This window comes from Tursiops truncatus, chromosome 17 (assembly GCF_011762595.2).
Source record: "Tursiops truncatus isolate mTurTru1 chromosome 17, mTurTru1.mat.Y, whole genome shotgun sequence".
Lineage (NCBI taxonomy): Eukaryota > Metazoa > Chordata > Mammalia > Artiodactyla > Delphinidae > Tursiops > Tursiops truncatus.
In genome coordinates this window covers 44,095,345-44,111,560 of record NC_047050.1, presented here as the reverse complement: position 1 = coordinate 44,111,560, position 16,216 = coordinate 44,095,345, and the positions used below count along the sequence as shown (strand labels likewise).

At 45.7% G+C, this 16,216-nt stretch overlaps 1 long non-coding RNA gene across 1 annotated transcript in view; it reads left to right on the top strand.

Annotated features, from left to right (window-relative positions):
- LOC117308741 (uncharacterized) overlaps nucleotides 1-15,922 on the top strand; it is a 44,224-nt gene extending 28,302 nt beyond the window's left edge. The window contains exon 4 of the long non-coding RNA XR_012327297.1: nucleotides 674-15,922. This is a non-coding gene — a long non-coding RNA (uncharacterized lncRNA). The remainder of the gene's footprint in view (nucleotides 1-673) is intronic.
- The last annotated feature ends 294 nt before the right edge of the window (nucleotides 15,923-16,216 follow it).

The window sequence follows — 16,216 nt, the reverse complement described above, 5'->3', positions numbered from 1 at the left end:
TGGGCAACCGTAGATGATGGAGAGGGGACAGGGAAAGCCTCACTGGGAACCTTTGAGCTGAGTCCTGAAGAATGAGTCTTTTAAAGGAGGAAAAACAGGGGATAGCCACAACCAGAAAAAAATTGCTTCTTTCTCTAAGGCTTAGTTCCCTCATCTGTAAATTGAAATAATCATAGCACCCACTTCATGATTTTTTGTGAAGCTTAAATGCATTGAAACACTTAGCATAGTGCAGGGGAAAGCACTCAATACATCTTAGCTCTTATTATGGGGTAATGCTATCCAAAGGAAATGAGGGTGCAGTCCAGTGGTCCTCTGTAATTGCCACTTCCTTTCCAAGTTCTAAGCCATCTGTTAAACAACACGGTTAAGAATGTGCCTGGGAGGGAATTCCTGGTGTTCTAGTGGTTAGGACTCCACGTTTCCACTGCAGGGGGCGCGGGTTCGATCCCTGGTTGGGAAACTTAAGATCCCACAAGCTGCGCAGTGTGGCCAAAAAAGAAGAAAGAAAAGAATGTGCCTGGGGCACCAACCTTAATCTCTCTGACCTACGATCTCTAGAATCTCTTTAAAATGAGTGTAAATACCTTATAAGGTTGATGGAGGGAACAAATCAAATAATGTATGTAGAAGCCCTGTGCAATGGTACTTATTTCTATTGTCATATCTTCAGAGTTTCTCCATAGTTTCTGGACGTCTCATGTTATAGCTGCAAGCACACCACTGAGTTTGCCAGCCAAGAACCTTCTTAAAACAAGGCCCCTGAAACTGAACATGGAACTTCAAGCAAGCTCTGGCAGAGCAGGGAGAGCACCCAGAATCCAACACGGCCTTACAACCAGGTAACAAGTTAGTAGCGGAAGCAAGAGTAGAACCCAAGTCTACTGCCCCCAGACCAACCAGATACACCCTCAGCATCCTGTGGTCCAGCAGGTGAGAAAAAGTTTGCCATGTTACTCCAGAACAAAAGGCCCCTGTGTTTTCTTCTTCTTTTTTTCTTTTCTTTCTTTTTTTTTCTTTAATTGAAGTAGAGTTGATTTACAATATCATGTTAGTTTCAGGTGTACTTTTGAAGGAGTTGCAAGACACTTAACAAGGCTAGTCTTATCTACTGGTCAGATGGGAAGATCTTGCATTTATAACAGGAACAAAGAGAAAGATTCTAACCATCTCAGAGACAAAAGCCTTTCTGCAGTTCAAAGTCCTCTGAACCTGTGGTTTCTCTGATGTGTGTATTTGCGTACACACATACGTGTGCATGCAAGAGAGGAGAAATAGCACTGACTCCATACTTTAAGCCACTGACTCTTGCAGATAGGATTATTTTATGTATTCTTATTTTCAAGTCTGGCCTTAAATGGCAACATAAGCAGAAAGATGCCAAGGAGAGTGGTGGAACAAGGGCTTAATTACAGGGACCTTCGTACAACTAACATGCCAATAATTTGCCTAGCTGAGTGATTCAGCAGTAATCCTGCCAGGTTCCCAAAGAAAACCCATATCTGGGATGATGTAATGTCTCTCCACCCCAATACAGCCGTCTCTCTACACCCACCGTCACAAGTTTACTGTCTCCTCTGGAGAGCCACAATTCCATCTGTGGAATTTTCAGTTGCCATCTGCACGGTGACAAATTTGTGTTTTATTATTTAAATGGTATTACAATGTACAACGCTGCTAGTCTAGCCCTCATGCTTAAAATTTCAATAGAAAAATTAAGACAAAAAATCCTAGCCTCTGGTGAGTTATATATTGGCAAATCATGTCTGCAGAATGCCTCCAGTATCTCAAATTAGATATTTGATCTATGTAGCCCATGAATATTTATACTTTGAGGCAAAGTGATTGATTTAATTTATCACTGGAAAATGAGGTGACTATCTAGACTTACTACATGGTAAGCCTTGCAGAGAATATGAAGAGAAAGGGACCCTAGTCCTACCCCTGTCCGAGGTACCTTGTGCGGGGCTGGCAAATACTTTTGCTTGCCTACCTCAGATTCATTAGTCTTCCCCATATTTCTGATCAGACAAATACTCAGGGAAGGTGCTCTTATCCTCATGTAAGCTAATTTTGGTTTTCCTTGCCACACTTGGCTAAGCGTATCATTCATTTTATTTCAATTTATTTTGAAGAGAAATGGAAGGAGATCTACTGGGGGCTTGGGGGAGTTCTGGGAAAAAAAAATTTCTGATAAAAAGAGATCCGAAGAATAAGCTCCTTTTTTTCTGCCGTTGGATGTTGTTGTGATACAAGGAACCCCTGCAGCCATCTTGCAAACATGAGGATAGGTAGCTGGAAAGATTACAGAGATGACAAAAATCTGCGTCCTTGATGTTGATAAGTTACTGATTAACTAACCTAGAGCTGCCCCTACCTCCAGACTTCTCATTATAGAAAATAATAAATCCTTTGTTATTTAAACTGTTTGGATGGAGGCTTTCTGTACCTAGAAGCTGAAAACATTACTAAGTAAGGCAGTGATTTTCAAGCTTTTTGACCATAAACCAAAGTGAGAAATATGTTTACATGTGATGCACTCTAAAATCTTCTGTTTGACTCTATTTCATTCTCTAAAATTCAAGTCATGACTCACTGAAGTGGTTTCAAAACTCACTGGTGGTTCCTGACCCACATTTTGGAGAACATTAAAGTCATAGGGTACATAAGCTACTGTGATATAATGAAAAGCATAATGCGGTAAGAATCATGAAAGACAGACAAAGCGCTGTCATAGGAGAGAATGATCACTTTGAGTTTGGGGAAACAGGGAAGCTTTCATGGAAGAGCTGGACCTTGAAAAGATAGCTACATTTTCAGCAAGAGAAGGGAGTTTAAGGAATGACCAGAGGAAAGGCAAGATGGTGGGAAGTCAGATAAATGCCAAAACCAGTGGGTAAACCTGGGCAGATGTTGACGTGTGTGGTTTAGAGAGTAGTGAGAAGTGAGGTCTGACTTGGGTTAGGTCAGGCGCAGCCTTGATGGCAGGCAGATGGGAGGCCATATGAAGGCCTTCGGGAAGGGCTGGGTGTGAGGAAGTCTAAATAGGTGGCAGTTGCAAGTTGGGTTGAGTCTGAGTCATATCAGAAGCTCAAACTGGAACTTGAGGCAAATGAGAAGGGCCTCTGCTCCAGGAGCTCAGCTTCTGCCCCACCACATCTTTCTGCCTACAGTCACTGCAAACCCGTTTTACGCAGGGGCGTCCTCTATCTGTGAGCTGCTTTTTAGTGGTGACCAAAGAGTGAACTGGTCTTTCTAAAAATTCTGCCTGGCAGCCCCCAATGTAAACCAACAGTGCTGATGTGGTGTTTCTGCTCAGTGAAACCAACAGAGTAGGCAAGAGTGGCCAATCTGCAATTTCAGAAAGGCCAGCAACCCCCAACTTCTCATTGTTCCTCTTGCACCCACCTGCCTGCCTTCTGATGAGTTAACATGTTGTTAGATCCAGCCCTAAAAGGTGGGCTGAGCCTTGCTACTTGGCACCTCTAATGAAAAAAAAAAAATTCAGTGGAGGAGGCTTTGGAATTGCTGGTTAAATTGGGTGTCTGTGCAATCTGTGGATGTTCGCCACCCATGTCATTCCTCCCCTAGTCTCTCCCTGAAAACCAAGACCTGACCCTCATGATGGAAATTAATCAAAACTAATCTGTGACTTCTCTTTTATTATACCTGTAGACATGAGGGATTGGCAAATCAGAGTAGACTTTTACTGGGAACCCAAATACTGGAGAATAGAACCAGATTTTGATCAATCTTAAATGGGGTCAAGTTTACCCTTACCCTCGCCCCTCAAATTAGTGATAGTTTCTTAATATGTAAGACTGAACGATCAAATTTCTGGAGCACTGTTTCTGTCCTGACAGTTGATACTCTTCGTGGTTTGAGCAGAGGGCCCTACATTTCTGCCCCCCCACCCCGGCTCCATATGGAAAATTACAACCAACAGTCTGCCCTTTGGGAGCACAAAGAAAGTTAATTCCTTGGTTTAAGGTGGGGGACATTGTCGTGATGGAAGCACCAGCTAGCTACATTTGACCCCAAAGCATATGAAATCAAGCCATACGTCTGCATGGTTACAGCAGTTCTGCCTTGATATCTTCAAATGGTTTATTTGGGCTTTTCTTTGTAGAAAGTGAATGAGTGAAACCTTACCAGCCTAACTAACAGCAAAGGTTCTTCTCCTAAGATTTCTTTGACAATAACAGCTCAGAATCAACTCCCCTAGAACCATCTGCTGTTGATTTTCTAACCACAGCTCCTAAGGCCTCCTCAGGGTCCAAAGTCTACTGTTCTTGCAGATGTTTTAATTAGCTGGTATTTCCTTTTTACATTTTGATTTCCTTCATGGACATTTATTCAAAAACTCTTTCTAATAACTTACTTTAATAACATTTTCCCTAATTTTAAAAGTAACATAAGCCCATTTGTGTACAGAAAAGCATAAAGAAAATAGTATCACGCCTGTAAGAGGTACTTGCTGAGCTCCATCCTGGCCACTTTGATGACAGGGATGCCTGTCTCAAGCACGCAAACAGTGGCTCTCATCCTGTTGGAGCCAGCACCCTCTTTTTATAACGAGTATTTTTATAACTTCACCTTTATTACACTGAAATGGATTTTATAGATAATGTAATATGTACACATCTTTTTTAAAAATTCAATAATCATATTACAAAGTGTTATTGACTGAATGTTTGTATCCCCCCAAAATTCGTATGTTGAAATTCTAACCTCCAAAGTGTTAGGAGGTGGAAGCCTTTGGGAGTTGCTTAGGTCCTAAGGGTGGAGCCCTCATGGATAGGATTAGTGTCCTTATAACAGAGACTGCCAGGGAGCTCTCTTTCCCTCTACACCAAGCGAAGATACAAAGAGAAAATGGCCATCCACCCTCGTAAGAATCTGATCATTCTGGCACCCTGACCTTGGATTTCCGGCCTCTAGAATTGTGAGAAATAAATTTCTCTTGTTGATAAGCCAACTGCCTGAACTGACTAAAGCACAAAGTAGAATTAAAAGGAAAATAATTTACAGTAAAAGAGCGAGTCTGTCAACTGTGCAAATGCTCAGCAGGACTACCCTAGAAGAAATGAATAACAATGTTGTAGGTGCTGGATACCCAGAATCCCTGTGAATGTGGCAGCTAGCAGTGCAGGCCCATACAGGTCTGTTGTAGTGGAGAGGCAGACTCCATGAGTGGTGCTGACATTGCTAATGTGATTTTCCAAAATGGGGAACAAACTCTTGGAAAAGTTCTAAACAAAACAAAGCTCAGTGTTCCCTTGATGTGTGCAGTAATTGCTTGCCTGGAAAATACAGTGCATTTAAAAAATGCGTTGGTTTTACAGATAAAAAGAGTTAGGTTTAACTCCAATATTTTGAACAGTTTCTTTACCTTCGTGAATGTTCAAAATTCATGAAGGTCACAAGAATGGATGTTCCATGCATTGTGGGTCGTTAACCATCTCCTGTCTTTACATCTCTAGCTACTAATTCAAGGTCACGAATAGCCTTGAATCATTGAAACAATAAACAACGCCCTTCTCCACATTTGTCCAATGTCCCAGTTGAGAAGGACAGATCCAGGTGAACCCCGGTGCTCCCATACCCCGTCCTGTGATGAAACACCAGGGGAATGCTACTGACGGCCTTTGGCTCAAGGTGTTTCTACCCGATAATAAGAAACACAAGGTACGTAAATGGTACCTTTCTCTGCCTGTGGTTGTTCTATGACGATATGAGGCCTGGGGACCGCTCTCATCTCGCTGTCATCCAGAGAGCCAGCCCAAGGAAGAGGCCAGTGCGGGGCGCAGGCAGAGGAGAACGGTGGGAAGAAGTGGGGTACCCGCTGACTTAAAATGAGCCACTGAATGAGCCAACCCCAGAACTGCCCCCCTTCCTTTCCTGTCGATGGGTTAAATAATTGCACAAGCCGCTGGGGTTGGGGTTTTCTGTTTTACAGACAAAAGTTTCTTCCTGATAAAAGCACTCATGTTCTCACTGGAGACCCCCTTCTGGAGCTTCCTGCAGAGAAATGGCCTTTCTTGGTTCTACCTTGAGAGGGGGTGGTTAAGGAAGTGTCTAGGTTCCCGTTCCAGCTTTGCTTTTACAAGCTGTGTAAATATTGGCAAGTCCCTTCATCTTTCGACATCTCATTTCCTCATCTGTAAAATGGGAACAATAAAAGTTCCCACAACAACATCATCCAGGGATGTTGTAATGATTAAGCTAAATGAGTTAGTATAAGGAAAGCACTTGGAACAGTGCCTAGCCCATCACTCGTGCTGAATCGGTGGTAGCTAGCATTACAGAGTCTCTTTCAGCTTTTTGGTTAGATTTCTTTTGACCGCAAATAACAGAAATGCCATTCAAACTAAATTAAGCAAGACAAGGAACGTCACTGGCGGCTGAGGGCACCGAGGTGGGTTACGAGATCGGAAAGAGCTGCCGGGATCAAGGCCTTGGGGATCGGATGCGGTCCTTCTAGACAAAGAGTTCCTATCCTTGACCGCCTGTAAGAATCATCCACAGGGCTTTTCAGAGTCCCGAGGCCCAGGCTGCGTCCCTGACCAATCAAATAAAAATTCCAGTCTTTAAGGCTCCCCAGGCAAGTCCAACGTGCAGCCCCAGCTGAGAACTCCTGCCTAGATCTCAGTTCATCGGCCTCTGGTCTTTGCTGTTCTCTGTTTGTTTCATTCTATAGAAATCCATTCCATGGCTTCCATGTCTGTCCTCCCATAACAATCTCAACAGAAAAAAAAAAATTTTAAATAACAAAGTTCTTTCTCCCCGCATCCACATAGCAATGGATCTGTCCTGCTTGGGTCTGCTTATCCTTTTTATTCCGATCACTGTTGCTAAGGGCTGGGGTACAAACCCACCCCTGTGGTCAGGAATCTTGATTGACAACTTACCAGAAACACTTGGCCTGGAGACAGAGCAAGTGCCTCAAAGATCTAAAAGGACTGAGCAGGAAAAGTCTGTACACATCATCTAATTAAATAAGACTAGTTACACTTCATCTTTTTTCTTTTTTTTTCTTGGTGTAATTTATGGTCAGCGTGATTTGCTTCAGCCATTTTTTCGTAACCAATAAGATTTAGGCTTGATGGGGTCTTGTCTCGAAGTCTTTAAACCACTGCAAGCGAGGAGATTATTGCTTGGCTGGGACGATGCCCGGTCTGTCCCTTGGTCTGTCTCCCGGCTGCCTGAATGGATTTGCAGTTCTTCATTCCCTGGAGCCGCTTATTCACTGATTCCTTGTCACACCCACAGATGACTGATCTCGTAAGTTTCCCTTTTGATTTCACTCTGGGATCATTTTCTAACAATACTGTCCCTCTTGCTACTGACTACACAGTATTTCAATTCAAACTGAAACCCAAGTTTCCATTTCCTTGAAATTTTGAACTTTCATCTCCTTTTCTTTTTCTTTTTTTATAAATTTATTTATGTATTTATGATTTTTAGCTGCGTTGGGTCTTTGTTGCTGCACGCGGGCTTTCTCTAGTTGTGGTGAGTGGGGGCCACTCTTCATTTGCGGTGCACGGGCTTCTCATTGCGGTGGCTTCTCTTGTTGAGGAGCACGGGCTCTAGGTGCGCGGGCTTCAGTAGTTCTGGCACGTGGGCTCAGTAGTTGTGGCTCGCGGGCTCTAGAGCGCAGGCTCAGTAGTTGCGGCACACAGGCTTCGTTGCTCCGTGGCATGTGGGAGCTTCCCGGACCAGGGCTCGAACCCGTGTCCTCTGCATTGGCAGGCAGATTCTTAACCCCTGTGCCACCAGGGAAGTCCCTCTCATCTCCTTTACTTGCTTATCTTCAGGTTGGAGGAGCTCTTTTAGGAATGCATTTTTTTTTTTTTTAACCAAAAGATGATTGGAATTACACATGGTATTAAAATCCTAGCGTATGCTCAGCCACATGTGGTGAATAGCACTCACCAGATTCCCTTTTTTAAACTGGACACTATCAAGAACAATAAAACACATTCCCAACCTTCCAGAAAGTAAAGAATTTTTAAGCCAGCTGGAGCAAAGTGTGTTTGAGGAGGCAAACCACAGTAAATACCTGTGTGTAATTAACAGAAGAAGCAGCATAATCAAAGAGCTGCTCCCCTGCGTATCTGCACCCCCAAGGATCTCATTCTCTGGGGTTTATTTCTGGGGCTCTGTCACGGCATGTTTTCTGAATTCAGCTTACTTTAGGTTTCACAAGTTTCTGGTGACACACTGAGAAGCTAATTTTGATCTCAGAGTTTCCCAACCCGCCGAAGCCATTGCGGCAACATGACAGATGAATGATGGGGGGAAACGGCTGCAAGGTGGATGCTGGGGGAGGGATGGACAGAGGGCCCTTGTCATTGTGTGTGCTGCCTCTGGGGGGTTTATTACAAAGGAAGTCTCCATCTCTCGGTTGTTAAGTAGATGCCTTGCAGGCCTCTTCCTGTTTTGCTCACACTTTGCATAGTTTCAGTTGAAGTGAAAAGGGCCCCCAAAGGGGCTTTGCTCCACCACTAGATGGAGGAATACCTTCTCTCGTGCAGCCCCGGAGACAAGGGCCAGGAAAAGGATCTACCGCCACCCAACCCAACCTTTGTCAGCCCCCCTCGTCCCTCCCCCACGCCGAGCAGGAAGCCACCTGCCGCAGCAACGGTCACTGCCGAGGTCACCCTCATCGTGTGCTTTACATTTTGAGATCTGATTCCTGCGTGAAGCCGCAGCATCCTCTTTGGTGTTCTTTGAAAGTTCTGTGTTTTTCCAGCTGTTCCACAAACCTTTGTTGGCCAGGGCGGCCTTGCACATAGCTTTCCAAAATTACTGTCAGCATTCTTTCCACCCACAGGATCCGCAATGACCCTCCACCTTCTTGAATGCAAATCCTTCCCCCTTCTTACTGAGTTTGTCTCACTTCCTCCTCCCAAAAAAAGCTGCCTGCGTCACTCTGGCCCGTGAGCGGTGCTGGAAACGGGTCACCAGGCACAGCCAGGAATAGTTTCCTCTATTCTTGAATTTCATATAAATAGAATCACACAGTGTGTCCTTTTTGTGTGTGGCTTCTTTTGGTCAGCGCTTCGTCTAGGAGATTCATCCTAGATGAAGGATGTTAAGCCCTTCTTATTCCCTTGTGTGACCACAATTTGTCAGTTCCCTTATTGATGGACATTCAGGTTACTTCCAGTTCTCACTATTGTGAATCAGGCTGCTGTGAACATTCTTGTACAAGGCATTTTCTGGATGTATGTGCTCATTTCTCTGGTGTATATACTGCGCGGTCGAAGCACTGATCCCTGTAAGTGTATCCTTAGCTTTATTAGAAATGGCCAGTTTTTCAACATGGTTGTTTTAATATATGTTTAATCATCACAACAACCTTAAGTGTTCATCAGTCAGTTTGCAGTTGAGCACCTACTACGTGCTAAGCACTGATCTAGGTGCTGGGATAGAGCAGTGAATAGACAGACAAGGTCCCTGTCGTTGAGACACATTCTCGTGGGTGGGACAGGCAATAAAAGCTAAATAAACAGAGAAGATCATTTCAGATGCTGACACAGGCTATGTAGAATAGAGTGTGTAATGGGATAGAGCTCTGTGGAGGAGGGTGTTGCTTTGCGCAGAGCTCCTGGGAGGTGTCTTTTCTTTTTAGCAGCATGTGAATTTATTTATTTATTTTATTTAAAAAAATTTTTTTTACTTCCCCTCCTGCCTCCTGGGATCTCACCTTGGTGAACAAGTTAAGGAGCCAAGATGGAATTTGGCCACCAGGATTATCGAAGCAATACATGAAAACTAGAGAGGAAAAAAAGGACAATTCAGAAGGAGGAAAAAATACAGCAACAAACCCTGCAACATTCCAGGTTTATATTCAGGCCCAGAAATTAAGGAGGGAGGTAACACAGAATTCAAGTGTACAGCGTGTGAGTTTAATTAGGATGTTTTTATTTTTTTAATTAATTAATTTATTTATTTTTGGCTGCATTGGGTCTTCGTTGCTGCACGTGGGCTTTCTCTAGTTGCGGCGAGCTGGGGCTACTCTTCATTGCTGCACGCGGGCTTCTCATGGCAGTGGCTTCTCTTGTTGCGGAGCACGGGCTCTAGGTGCGTGGGCTCCGGTAGTTGTGGCACCTGGGCTCAGTAGTTGTGGTGCACGGGCTTAGTTGCTCCACGGCATGTGGGATCTTCCCGGACCAGGGCTCGAACACGTGTCCCCTGCATTGGTAGGCGGATTCTTAACCACTGCGCCACCAGGGAAGTTCCCCGGGAGGTGTCTTTGAGAAGCTGAATCTGAGTCACCATGTGAAAGCTGGGGAGGACATGGCCACGCAGGGCATGGGGAAGAGTGTGAGAAGCAAAGGGACAGCAAGTGCAGCTGCCCTGGGGCAGGAAAAAGCGTGGTGGGTTTGGGGAGAGACGGGGTCTGTGAGGCCGACACACAGTCATTCATTCATCCATTCAACAGGGAAATATAGACTGAGCTTCTGCTATTCTAGATTCTGGGGATCCAGCAGGGGACAAAAGAGACGACCAGCCTGCTGTCACAGAACAAGAAAGAAAGAGCAGGTGGGAGGATTTGGAGGAGGAACCAGAGGCAGGTTAAGTAGGATCGTGTGTAGACCATAGAAAGGAGCTTGGATTTTATCCTGGAGCAGTGGGAAAACACAGAAGGGGTTTAAGCAGAGATGTGAAAATGATCTGATTTACGGGGATGGAGCAAGGATGCAGTAAGGGAGACTCATTAGAAGGCCAGGTAGTGATCTGGGCTGGAGTCTCTGGGTTGGGACTACAGTTGTGGCCGTGGAAACAGTGAACATGACCAGCATTCAGGAGATATGCTGGAGCTTGAGCCAATAGGACTTAGTGGAAGATTGGTTACGGGGTGAGCAGCATGAAGAATGCAATTCAGATTCCAGGGCCTTAGCCTTAGCAGCTGGGTGGGTGGAGGGTACCATGCCCTGAGGTCAGGAGGACGGGGGCGAGGAAGGAATTGGGTGAGGAAAAGCACGTTCCATTTTGCTATGTTTGAGATGCAAAGGAACCTTCAAGTGCGAATGTTCAAGAGGCAGGAGTTCTAGGGAGAGAGCCAGCCCGAAGATCTGACCTTGAGAATCCCCGGCAGGTAGACGACTTTTAAAGCTCCCAGACTGGATGGGATGACCTAGAAGGAGTCTTGGAATAGACTGAGAATTTCCATGTGCCGTTGTACAGATGACGAGAGTGAGGCTCAGAGAAGCTGAGCCGAGCAAATTGCCCGAGGTCACACGGTAGGACAGTCAGTCTTACTTCAGGGTCTGCCTCCTTCCCGCTTCACATGAATGCCTTAAGACTTCTCAGCTCTGCCGCTTAGATGCCACATGACCTCAGGTGAGTGACTTAGCTCCCTGGTGCCTCAATTTCCTCCACGATAAAGTAGGGACTACAACAGTTAAACACCCTGCATAGGGCAGTGTGTGTATGAACCAGATGAATATAATTAAAGCGCTTGGAACAGTGCTTGGCGTACTGTGGTGTTAGCTGTGAGTCACCCTGGCTCCGAAGAGGCTAAGTCTGTCTCAGGAAGGAGCTCTTTGACACTTGTTCCGATAACCAGTCCCAGGGTGTGGAGGAACCCCAAATGTCCCCCTCTGGTAGGTGGACTTGGCACTTTGGGATCAGGTCAGTAACTGGGTAAGAACAGGACTGCAGGCAGAGGGCCAGACTAGGAGCAAAGCCAGCCCGGGATGGCTTTAACCCCGGAAGCGTACACAGGAGCCCTGCCTAATGCCTTCTATTCTGCTCTTGTGGGCATTTACTGTTTAACCGTGCATGGTATCATAAGACATATATTTGGTCCTTGTCCCCAGTTCCTGGTACAAAGATCTTAAAACCCTTGGAATTTCCTGAGCCACAGCAGTGTCTTTTGTTATCATAAGGAGCCCCTTTGGAGTACAACAGAGTTCATGCAGATGAGGGGACTTAGAGTGGGACCCTATGTAGCCTCAGGATGGGGCTGGCCACCAGAAAGACCAAGAGGTTAGAAGGCTGGAATTCAGCCCCACCCACTGACCTCTGGGGAGAAGTGGAGGTGGTGGCTGCAGATCAGGCTCTATAAAAACTCCTGAACAATATTTTTGATGAGCTTCTGGGTTGGTGGATACATCCAAGTGCTGGGAGGATGGCGCACCCCACTTCCATGGGGTCAGAAGCCCCTGTGCTCCAGACCCTTCCAGACCTCACCCTATATACCTCTTCATCTGGCTGTTTATCTGTATCCTTTATAATAAACTTTGAAGCATTAGTAAATGTTTCTCTGAGTTCTGTGAGCTGCTCTCCCAAATTACTCAAATCCAAGGACGGGGTTGTGGGAACCTCTGACTTACAGCCATTTGGTCAGGAGCACAGGTGACAACCTGCATTTATAATTGGCGTCTGAAGTGGGGGCTGGTCTTGTGGGACTGAGCCCTTAACCTGTGCGATCTGATGCGATCTCCAGAGTTGAGGTGAATTGTAGGACACCAGTCAGTGTCCGCTGAGAACTGGAGAATTGGTTGATAGTGTTGGAAAACACACATCAGACCATGACGCAGAATCCCTTCAGTTAGCTCCTAGGCTATGAAAACTGAATCTGAAGGCAAGAAAAGGGAAAGGTCTAGTAATTGTTGAAGGTAACATATGAACATGGGGCACACAGGGTCCCTCGTCCCCTGTTTTGGTAATGGCATCCCCTCCGTTCTTTGGAGTCACTGCCCCTATCCCCACCCCGTGCCATTCACAGACCCATGCCCGTGTCCTTAGTGTTTGCCCAAAGAGTGGATGCATGATCTGAGCTGCACCAATCAGAAATTTCCCTTCGCTTTTACAGATATTGGGAGAAGACCCTTTCTTTCCACGGGGGTTGCTAATCTGTGATGCCATAAGAAAGGAACTGTTAGTATCCATACCTCCCTTTACCCATCAGCCATGGGGAGAATAAAGCCAAAGGAGAGAGCTCAGTAGGTAAATACGAGAGCTCTGGTGGCTTTGTTCTGCCTGAGCCCTCCCCTCCTGCTCTGCTCAGTCACAGATGTCAATACATCCCCTCTGTTTGCTCAGGCTAGTCGGGGTTGGGGTCCCTCACAGCCTTACAGGATTAACTGGTTCATGGTAAGTTTGACTTAAGTAGTGCAAATTTTCACAGCCTTAGCTGAGATTCTCCTGAAAGCAATTCAGTGTTATCATTCAGTTTCATGAATGATGAACCTAGCAGGTTAAGAGTTCCAGCCCAAGAGCTCACGGCATTTTCATGACTGACCACCAGAGCTTATGTAGTCTATTTTTATTTCATCACCCTCCATATAGATGGACCAATCTGCCCACGTGGGCTCTGAAATCCTTGGGGACCCCCTAAAAGAAAGGAGCCCCAAGCTCATGAGGTCAGAATGTTTGGAGACAAGGGGACACTAAATTGGGCAGTGCTTTGCTTGGGGACCTGGGACGTCTCTAGACAAGGAGACTGGGGCAAAGGAGTCAAGTGACTCTGAATTGAAATCACACTGGAATGGATCAAAGTGACCCTTTGGTCTTGAGTTTCTCTAATTCTGGCCCCAGTAAAAGGGTCTGGTTGAATCAGGAGTTCCTGAAAGTTTTAGTGGATTTCTGGAATCTCATAGATTCCAATCTTCACAAAGAGAGTAAATCACTAGGTGATATTTGCTTTATTCATATGCGTGTGTGTGTGTGTGTGTGTGTGTGTGTGTGTGTGCGTGTGTGTGTGTATGTGTAGGGATGTATATGTACGTATATATACACCCCGGCTCCAGACACACACACTTCTCCAGAAAAGAATTAGAAAGATGCTGAAAAGCCCCGCCCCCCTCAAATTCCTTAAAACTTCCTTGGGAATCATCTCCTGGACTTGGCCTCCTTTCCTCCTGTGACATTTTTCATCTCAAAGCTCTAAATTCTTTTCACAGCAGCTAAGTAGGTGAAAGCCCTTCAAGAACAGGCTTCTATTGTCTTGCCTTCTTTTGGGAAGTGAGATGGGAAGGTGACTTGAGGAGCTGGGGAGGGGAGGACATTTTCCCGGCACCTCAAATCGGGCAGGCCCAGGTTGAAACAGCTCCAGAAAATGCAGCACTTGAAAATGTAGCCAGGCGATTGGAGACCCAGGAGGCCCAGAACGAGAAGCAAATGTGGGTGTGCGGTGTTATTCTTGTCTTCGCTAGGCCAATCACTCCTCCTCCCTGTGCTTGCTGCCTGGAGCAGATCTTTTTTAAAGGGTAACTCTCTCCTTGCTGAACCGGAGCTTTCGCAGGCTTATGGAATTCCTGTGTGCAAAGGAGGGAATTGGGAGAGAGGACCAAGTGCCGTCTGGCCACCTCGCTACCAGAGCAGGCTCAGGTTGTGTGAGAGTGTGTGCTGTGTGGGTGTGGGCGTCCCTCTCCCCATCACTGTTGTGCTGGTGACACAACCAGCCTCTTAGAAGATGCTAATGAGATTCTTGTTAGAGCTACAGAATCAGCTGTGGCAGATGGTAGAAGGTTAGGTTTTAATTTCTCTTGTTCCACTGTTCTTTTTCTCTAAAAATGTGCTAACCAACGCGCCGCTTTCTTGTGCTTTATTTCGACAAAGCCACGAATTAATTTTTTAAATCCTTTCCATCCAACCTTCCTCTCTAATCATAAACTCAGTGAGCAATATCTTCCTAGAAACAAAAGCAAATCACTATCCAGCATCTTCTCTCTGCCCCCCCCATACAGTCTGTATTTCTTTACACAGAAGAAATCTTAACACGTTTTCTCTGAACCTGCAGAGCTAGTATACACCAATGTCATGAGTGCCCCTGTTAATGTATAATTCATTTTCTTCTTGGCTGGGGCAAGGTTATCGTGTTTTGGTTAACGTGTAGTCCCTCTATAGATAGGTGTAAAAGCAAAAAATATTATCTGAGCCAATAAAGAGAACAGCTAACGTTTATTGAATACTTTCAATAGCCAGGTACCACGCTAAGCAATGTATGGACATTATTTTATTTAATCCTCACTATGATCCTATATGTAGGTAATATCATTATCCCCACTTCACAGATGAGAAGACTGAGACTTGGAGAAAGAAATTTGTCCAAGATCAGATGGCTAGGAAGCGGCAGAACTGGAATTCAAAGCCAGGGACTCCCAGTCCAAGATCAATGCTTTGAGATGGTGTGTTCTTTTGTTTTCCTTGATGAATTTCAGTTGCATTAGTACGGTAGTCTCTAGGATTCAAAGGTATTTTTCTTGATTTCAAACCCTTGAATGGGGCCCAGATATCAGAAGGCTTATTTATGGTGAGAGGCTCTGACACCAGTCATGGCAGCATTAGCTTGTCTTCAAAGATGGAAGACAGATCCATCATTTTTCAAAGGAAGAAATTAGAATCCAGAGAGTATGGTGCTTCAGCTACCTATTGCTGTGTAACAAACCAGCCTAAAACGTAGTGGCTTAACCCACAAAAGCATTTTCTTGCTCCTGATTCTGTGGGCCAGGACTCTGGGCAGAGCTCAGCAGTGCTGTCTCGGGACTGTTCCATGTGGTGTCGGCCAGGCTGGTGGGAGTAGGGCCTCTCTCACACAGTTGGGGCCTCGAGGTTGGCAGCTGGCTTTCTGACCAGCAGGACAGCCTGGACTTGACATTGTGGCTCAGGATGGCAAGAAAACAAACGACCTCAGCCCAGTACTGGAACAGCGCCCCCTCTGTCTCCTTCTATTGGTCCAAGCCAGTCTTAAGGCCCCTGATTCAAGGGGAGGGGAACATTAGTATTGTATTAATTTAATTTCCAAGTGTTGATAATTGGTTGTATAAACTTTGAAGAAACTGGATAAAGGATATATGGAAATTCTTTGTAATATTTTTGCCTCTTTTGTACATCTGAATTTATTTCAAAATTAAAACTTAAACAAATTTAAAAAAAGGGGGGGAGAGAGAGGAACAGACCATACCTTTTTTTTTTTTTTTTTTTTTTTTTTGGTGTACGCGGGCCCCTCACTGCTGCGGCCCCTCCCGCCGCGGAGCACAGGCTCCGGATGCGCAGGCCCAGCGCCCATGGCCCGTGGGCCCAGCCGCTTCGCGGCACGCGGGATCCTCCCGGACCGGGGCACGAACCCGCGTCCCCTGCATCGGCAGGCGGACGCTCAACCACTGCGCCACCAGGGAAGCCCCCGACCATACCTTTTGATGAGAGGAGCAGCACGTGTTCCAACAGGGGCAGCCAGTGCGTGGCCATCTTTACAGAC